General features: G+C 39.9%; 1 protein-coding gene across 1 annotated transcript in view; it reads left to right on the top strand.

Moving 5' to 3' along the window:
• Positions 1-7028, top strand: part of STYK1 (serine/threonine/tyrosine kinase 1) — a 66579-nt gene extending 59551 nt beyond the window's left edge. Inside the window, exon 11 of the transcript XR_008345850.1 lies at positions 7018-7028. The gene's annotated coding sequence lies outside the window, so the exon portion shown is untranslated. The remainder of the gene's footprint in view (positions 1-7017) is intronic.
• Positions 7029-9011: the final 1983 nt, after the last annotated feature.

Genomic DNA, 9011 nt, shown 5'->3' with positions numbered 1-9011 from the left:
GTGATAAGATCTGCATATTGAGATAGAGTAAATAACACAATACCTTCACTTTTCCTATCAGCAATTTCTGGGCCTAGAAAGTTTTGTCCTTTGAAGTGACTACAAATTTAGGAGGGCATCTTATCTCTGGATAAGTAATAATTAAATAGTTATCTTTATTCCTACAGAAAGTTAAGTGCCAGGAAATAGATGACCAAACACACACACACCAGAACAGGCTCTGCCGCACCGACACCCAAATACACACACCAAGACAGGCTCTGCCACACTGACAGCCAAACATACACCATGACAGGCTCTGCCGCACCAACACCCAAATACACACAACAGTACAGGCTCTGCCACACCGATACCCAAACACACACACCATGACAGGCTCTGCCACGCCGACACCCAAACACACACCAGGACAGGCTCTGCCACACCGACACACAAACACACCAAATTTTTCCAGGGCTGCTTTTCGCTCCGAACCGTGCAGCCGCACGATGGCCGCTCCGAACTGTGCAGCTGCATGAAGGCCGCTCCAAACTGCGCCGGCTGGACGATGGCTGGTCCGAATGTTGGTCTGCCGGCCCTGAGCAGCAGATTACATGTGTTCCTGCAAATTAAATTCCTGAAACATCTACCTGCTGTTTGATCTATGTGTTTAATACTATCAGATGGACAAATGCTCTGCTGCAAAAAGCATTTAGCTGTAATGAACCCAATCACAACAGTGTGTGGTGCTTATAGACAATAAATATACTTTAGCTACTTATATTCAAATTATTGCCAGGACTGGCCCTAGCTTTTTATCAACTTGCAAGCTTTGGATAGTCACTTCTTTCTGGTTTTTAGCACCCCCATGATCCTCACCCAGTGCCATCTCTGTACCAGCGGCAACGTTCCCATCCAACCAGAAAGACCTTTCATGTGAGTGGAGTTGCCCCTGTGTGGCTGGCTAGGCACTCACCCCTTAGAGGCTGTGTATGTAGGTGCTCCTGTGACACCTAGCCACAAACATGTTCACATCTCTGTGAATGGATTTGCTCCTGTGTGACATGCACTGCTCATAGTGTTTAATGCGCACCTTTAACTCTGTAACTTGCCAGGCAAATACAATAAAGATGATCTGACATCATGGATCTTGTAAACACCAGTTTAAAGAGCCGTATAGTTATAAACACAGGGAATGTCTGTTTTAATAGCACAGATCTAGAGAGATCATCAAGTCTGCAAGAGTTTACAGCTTTTCACTATAAATGAATCTGTTTTGGGGCCGATGCCATATAATTTATCAGTTTCACAGATTCTAAGAAAGATTAGTACATGTGAACAATTGATTAATCTTTTTTTTTTTGTGTATTTGAGTATGTGTGACCAGTAGATGGGGCAAGAGTTTCACCATTCTTCTTATATTGTAGCAGAGTGTAACAGACCCCTAATGCAGCTAGGCATAGCTGTTTGTTTCCCCCTCCAATTATAAGTGTTTACAAAAGATGAGTGTTTTTGTAATTAACAAAATGAATCTGCAGCGGGATTACCGCTGTTATTTCAATCAAACTAGATCTATTCTAGACCAGTTATAACCTTGTTCTGCTAGGTTCTCACAGGTGTGAAGACGGAGTGATGTCAGTAAATAGAAACATTGAAACATAGAATTGTATGATAGATAATAGCCTTTTAAGGGGCCCATCTAGTCGGACATTTTTTTCCTGCTAGTCCTTGATCTTGTCTTACAATTAGGATAGCCTTGAGCCTATCTGAAGCACGCTTAAATGTCCTCACTTCTATTTGAAGGCTGTTCAATGTATCTACCATGCTTTGAGTGATATAAGATAGTGATAGGTCGCCACCAAGAAACTAGACATCCAGCATCTATAGGTTACTTCACCAACCCTGACAAGTGTCACACGTCTATAATAAATGGTTGCCTTCATCCTCTAATGGTAACGACATAGATGAGCAGTGAGACATCAAGGAATAAAAAAAAACAAAATACAATATACAAAAATCAATTTAATTGCTGAATTTGTTAAATAGATTCTTTAGCTCAAGTAAAATTTACAAAGTTTTTACTGTACTTAATTATTAAAATGGCCTTTGACACCATTTTGCGAAGGAGATTGTTGACCTTTGTAGGCTTCTAAACAGCCTTCCAAACATTCTGCTAAAATACTTTAAAAGCAATAGTGTTTCAACTAAAGAATCAGGATTTTAGCATCAATAACAATCCATTTCTTGTTCCCAAATCCCAAATAGGTTTAAGTTTAATTTACATAATACATCAAACTCTACAATAAAAATGAAATTGCGTTCCTGACGGCATAATTACCAATATTTCATAAATCAGACTTAAGGGGAATTCTCTTCCATGAGCAAATTACTCATTTTTTAATCTAAGAGTTGCCAGAAAGAGCATGAAAAATATATCTGTTTTGTGAAACGAACCCCATCCTTTCAATCATAAGGTACTTATAAATACCTTAGTGGTACAAATTTATGATATTTCATTCTGTAATTAGAACCTATGTATTTTCCTATTTATTGTGTTGTTCTAATGTATCAATACACAAAACCCATATTTTAATACAATATAATTGTGTCCCATTGCTGCTTTGTGTAAATATTTAGTATTCTCCCAGCATAACTTTTTGTGCCTTGTTTTCTTTTTTTGTTATTAAGACCATATTTTACTTTTGCTGCGTCTGAGAACAAGAAATTGAGAATGTGATTGTGATGATGTTTGGAACAGATTTGCTTACTGAAATTAAAATACAAATTGCATATTTTGCTACCCTGTCTTACTTGCATATCTTGTTACTACTGTTACAATTATATTAGCCCCTTAATGACAAAGCACGTACATGTACGGGCTCAAAATGCATTGTTTTCAATGGGTTTAGGGACCACCCATTGTCCTTAAGGGGTTAAAAAAGAGGATGTTCACGTGTTAAATAAAGAAAGATAATTTGTTCATAGTCATATAAATCAACAGTTAAATGAGAGCTTTGCATATTTTTATTTATTGAAGAATAAAATCATAAATCTTGAAAATCTTAATCTGGCCAAAAACCTTCATGCATTTACCCATTGATGACTTTACCCAGTGATGTGCAGCAAAAGCATGGGCCGGCACACCGAGATGCCATTGCAGCCGATGTTTGGAGTGTCAGTGTGGCAGAGCCTGTACTGGTATGTGTGTTTCATGTGTCGGTGTTGCAGAGCCTACCCTGGTGTATATGTTGGGGTGTCGGTGTGGCAGAGCCTTTCCTGGTGTGTGTTTGGTGTGTTGGTGTGGCTGAGACTGTCCTGGTGTGTGTGTTTGGGTGTTGGTGGGGCAGAGCCTGTCCTGGTATGTGCATTTGGTCATCCGTTTCCTGGCACTTTCATTTCTGTAGGAATAAATTGAACAAATTTCATTCGTAGTTACCCAGAGATAAAACGCCCTCCTGAATTTGTAGTCACTTCAGAGGACAAAACTTTCAAGGCCCAGAAATCAGTGAGAGGAAAAGTAAAGGTTTTGTGTTATTTACTCTATTTTAATCTGCATATTTTATTGAAAAGGATTAGTTGCATTAAATTGTTGCTTCAGGCATCCTGTGTATGATAGCTTTTTTTTAGTGTACTGATCACTCCCGGTCCCATCACATTACATCAATATGTGTTAGAAAATCAGGAGAAGATAGGCATGAATGGTGGGCTGATTCGGTGGTGCAACGGGCCACTTGACTAGACTTGCCCCCCAGGCTACCCCCTGGATACATGAACAGTGCTTCTTCCCTCGTTTGCCCTCCAAACCAAATGTATGTACAAAGGTACATTTAATTGTGCTTACACTGATTTTATGTAAACATTTTTATTTATTTTTTTAACTAAACTGGGTAGAGTCCAAAAGTATGTTTCATGTGGTGTATATGCTTCAGTATTGGTCCTACAAGTTCAAAGTCGATTATTTATTTTTAAGAATGATCGATATAGCCAAGAGAAGATGGGGTCTTTAGTGAATGTGAAACCTTTTATTAGGCCAAGATAGAAAACAATTTATAGTTACCTGATCTTAAAACCACTTAATCCACTCATGCACAAAGACTCTGTTGCAACCAATTATCTAAGCATGTGGTTAGGTGGTGGGTCCGTTTAAAAGTCAGCAGCAGTAGTAGTAGTAGTAGAGCACTGGGCCTGGGCAGGCAGACACTGGCAGATGATAGGAACATGCAACCCCTTGCATCAGCACTGAATTCCCCCAATATTATATATTATACATATTATATTGTCACCAATATTTTTTATCAATGAAGAATAATAGATGATATGATTGAAATTTAATTAAAACAATAATCTTGTCCACAAATTACAGGTTTGGCTGGTAGCATAAATGGTCAACGGTTAACTAACTAAACTCCACTCAGGAACAGAGGGAAATGTCTGTTGCAGTCCCTGTAATACACTACAGTACCCACTACAGCTTCTCCAATCCACTCTACAACAGCACATTTTCTGCACTAAAATAAACTATTAATTAACTTGCAGTATGGTGGGTGACCATTAACTCTGTCACTATCCCAAACTCCAACTCCCATCAATCTGTATCTGCTGCTACTGACAAGTTAAAATGGATCTGCACACTTATATATCTAATGCTTTTCCCTCCCCTTCTAAATGCTCATTGGCCAGAGTGAAAAAAGTAATAAAAAAAACTCCCACAGGTTGTTGGACCCATCAATCACAGCCATCACCATCAATGAGACCACCCTCTGTTTTGTTGGCTACTTCTGCATATCAGTCATTGATATGTATCCCCCTACACACAGCCCCTCCCACTTTACCTCATCAAAAAGGAATGCACACATCTAATATATATATATATACTGCCATATAAAACAACTTGCTTTAATAAAAGGTATAGAAACAATATACAGAAGCTGCAAACTAAACTTGCAGTGGAGTTGAGTTGTTAACTCCCTTGCTCAACTATACATCAGACAGGGCCGACTCCTATAAACTTGACCCTGTACAAAGCATAGTTAACATTAAGCATTGCGTTTTCCACTATAGAGACCCAGCTCAGCCCTTTGTGCTGGAGACACCTGCAAGTGACAGCCCTTCATAACGAATAATGAAGATGCTCTTGCTTTAGTGAATAGACACACAATGCTTTATCTATAGTCCTTGCTCAAGACGTGGGACATCTATCTAGCTTTTCGGATCAAGTTGAACTACATCTTTTTTTTTACTGCTGGTGTGGCTGGAGCAGAAGTCTATGTTTTTGGGAAGTGAAGGAATAGGGCAGGAGCTGAATAATGAAGGCTGAATTTGTCTTGTGTGTTAGAACATTGCTCAGCTTGCGCACACATCCTTACTGCCAAAATCCTTTAGCAGATAGGCTGCAAGAACTGCAAGCCCAAGGCTGTTTACATTGTTCATTTGCATAGGAGATCTGTTTAATACTGAGCCAGACCCAAATCAGTAAAAATGTACATGCCTCATTTGCCGACAGGCAGCTTGATGCAGTCTGTCCCTTGGATGCTCAAGTGAGCAGCTTTCTATCAGAGGTATCCATGTTCCATTACATTTTATTGTATTTATTAGTTTCTCTTGCTGGGGTTCAGTGCATCTGGAAACTGCTGGGCTTGCAGCTCACATATCCCTCCATTAACCGTTCTCTGCTATATTGCAGTACATTTCATTTTATTACTCTTAAGGAGCGGATGAGATGACCAGAAATTTGTGGAATTCTGAACCAAAAATAAATGGCATTTTAATGGAAAAGATTTTTTTTGTTACATGCTATGTAGAGTTACTATGCTGTATCCAACCTGGACCCTCACTTTGCCATGTTTTTTGTCATACACTGGGGGATTAGTGATTTTTTATTCTATGTGTTCCAAAGAATTGTTAATGAATGCATACACTGATACACATATAGATATACTGTATATACTGTATTGTTCTTGTGTATTACAGATTGTGTTATTACAGATAAAAAGCGCAGAGATTCAGAAAAATGGACCTGTCCAACACACATAATTGTATTCAGGAGCTGCATACAAAGCTCAGATAAAAGAACATCATTTAATCAATTAAATGATAGAAGCCAGCCTAAGAAAGGTATTTAAAGTGCCTATTACTAATAACACATGTAACCAAGTATGACACCTATAGTTAGTTATTATGACTATCCGAGGTTAATAAGTGCCGCTTATATCCCTTAATGTTTGATATGTGTATTCTTTTTATATATTTGTGGTGTTTATTATCTGTGCTTTTTTCTCCCATCCCGTCCTACCCTATCCATGTGCCTCATGCCCTGCCCACGGGCTTTATCCCCTCGTAGCCGTCCATCAACCCAACCACAGCGCTCTTTCATGGAGATAACCCACGGGTGGTGGGATACCGACAAGAGGTTTTTTGGAGAGGGAGCCTCCGGCAGATTCCTGGTCGCTGGGATTGCCAGAAGAACGGAGATCGTCCGGCGGGGTTTTCGTACGCACCCGGCTATCTCACGGCCCGTCCCGGGGAAACTTTGAACTGTTGTCAACAGTTGAGCTATCCATCGGCACCCCAGGATCGCCGCCGCTCCTTCGGGATCACCTCGAGAATGACGGCCATAATCATACGGACATTGCGGGGCTCAGTGGAAGATGTGGACATGATTTATGGTCTTTTTGTCACCTAACCTGTATATAAGCCCGTGTGTTTCCCCAATAAAGTGTGTTACTTCCCATTGTGCTGTTCAGGACAAATACAGCAACGGCTTCGGCGAGCTGCAGTGCTAAAGACACCAGACCAGTTCTTGAGCCCTTGCTCGCTAGTGTCGGCTAGCGCTCAAAGTGGTTAACCATTTCGGTCCCGGCAGGAAGCATTGTAGAACCGACGGGTGCACCCAGCCAAGGCGTGCCCGTCACAGGAATATTTGGCAGTTGTAGACTAGTTTATTTATTTAATATTTTCAGGTCTGTTTATTATTCTGATTGTTTTGTAGATCCCAATTTTATCCTTGGGGGTTCCTTTTTTTTGCCTAGATAGTATGAGCCAGTGGCGGATTGTGCAGTCATAGATTTTCCTGTATTGTAGGTAAATACATTATCACTACAGGAGATTGTCTTAATGTTCACTTTATTAGATGTTTTATTTATTGCATTCTTTGAACATAAAACGTAAACCCTGTATATTGGTGCTTTTGTATTTCTCCAGAAGCAGAGAACAAACCTATTTATAACAATAAACATATTTACCTTGTTGCAAGAAATATCATGACTGCAATACCCAAGAGGACATTTCAGGTCAATGTCCAGGGAAGACAAAAAAAGATTTACTGTTTGCTTTAAGAAAACAAAAGCTTGGAGTGGCTCGTCATAAGAGGCTTTTGCGGCAGGTGTAATATTGTAGACTCCTTATTTAGCAAGGTTCTGCAGGGCTAATGAGAAGTGGCTACTGGTAGCCAAGTCAAGGACTTATTGTAGCAAGAGTACATCATCAAAAGATTATTTTATAAAATGTTACTGCAACACAGCAGGATGCGTGTCTCAAATGACTCTTTCTATATTATAAAAATCATTTCTAGAGAATAGTCTGAAATCTGCCTCCACAGGACCTGCCTAGCACCCAGACTGGAAGCATAGGACATCTTTGCCTTCCTTGTGGCATCTTTGCCTCAAACAGCCTCCCTGTGCCATCCTTGCCACAAACAGCCTCCCTGTGCCATACCCCCCCACTTACACATCCATGCTATCACACACATATTAATTTATTTACTCATTTACAAATATTAATTCCCCCATTCACAGATACTCATTAATTTAATAATAAAAAGTAAGGGCAGACTGGTCCGGATCAGAAAGGTCCTTTCTAAACAATTTTGAACCAGCACAGGGAGACAGGAAAGTAGCAGGGTGACGTGACTTCAAAGTGTGCACGAGCCCTAACGGTTTCTAGTTAACCCCCTGCATAAAATAGATTGTATGGAAATAATCTGCTAGAATTCTGCCCACTCAATTGTTTTTGGACAGTCATTGGTCACCATAGTTGGCTCCTACTCATAAGTCAATGCTTAACAAAAATCTACTGCCAATACCCACCCACTCATGTTTTCATGGCGAACAGATAGTAGAATACACTCTGTGCCCACTCACAGGTATCTCTGACTGCAACAGGACATCATTTCTCATAATTGCTGTGTTCATATTGGAAACTCTATAAACATAATCTTGGAAACCTAGAAATGATAAGCTGGCTGGCATACTATGTAAATTTATTGCCTCCAGCACTGTTACCTCGTGAAGAGAAGTTTAATGTCTATTCAGCAGCTGAATCACAGATACAAAAATGAAGGAAGCCACAGAAACAAGGTTCAGGCTTTGTTATTTAATATAGAAGTAAATGATTATATGCAATATGATATGGCAGTATAAAATGCATTATTAGGGTGTTTAATATAGGTCTTGGCAAAACTAAAAATTCTGCTGCATTTAATGTATTGTTTGCATAGTTTATACAAGCAAACCAGAATGAATATGTGACATGCCTCCTGCTGTCACAAAGTAGCCAGCGGCAAGTGAGGGATCAGTCATTCTAAGTGAAACACGGCCTAACATGGTAAAAAATAGAGGCCACTGAAGCTTCACGTAACAAAATGGCCATTTACCAGGGAAGCAAATATAGGGCTCAAGGAAAGATTAATTATTCAAAAATCTGAAACTGTTTAAAGGGACACCCCGGCCAACATAATCACGTAAAATACATACAATAGTTGACTGTGCCCTTTAAATTATATGTTTTCCATTGCAAAAATATTCATCATGTGCATGGTATATTCAACACCAACCAGCTCCAGCTCTTGCTTATGTGGCATTTTCGAGGGGTCTAATGAGACCTCCACTCATGTGCACAGAAAATGCTTCCATTGAGATCAAGGGGGGCACTTTCCTGTCAGTGATTGGCTGCTTAAAAGATGCCAGAACCTGGGGCTGAATGCAGAAGGTGTCCATATGGTGCCTCTGGAGCTGCAGCTTCTTTTAAAGGTAAGT

Source organism: Spea bombifrons, chromosome 11 (assembly GCF_027358695.1).
Source record: "Spea bombifrons isolate aSpeBom1 chromosome 11, aSpeBom1.2.pri, whole genome shotgun sequence".
NCBI lineage: Eukaryota > Metazoa > Chordata > Amphibia > Anura > Pelobatidae > Spea > Spea bombifrons.
Note: the sequence above shows the minus strand (reverse complement) of the source record. Positions and strands in the feature narration are given on the sequence as shown.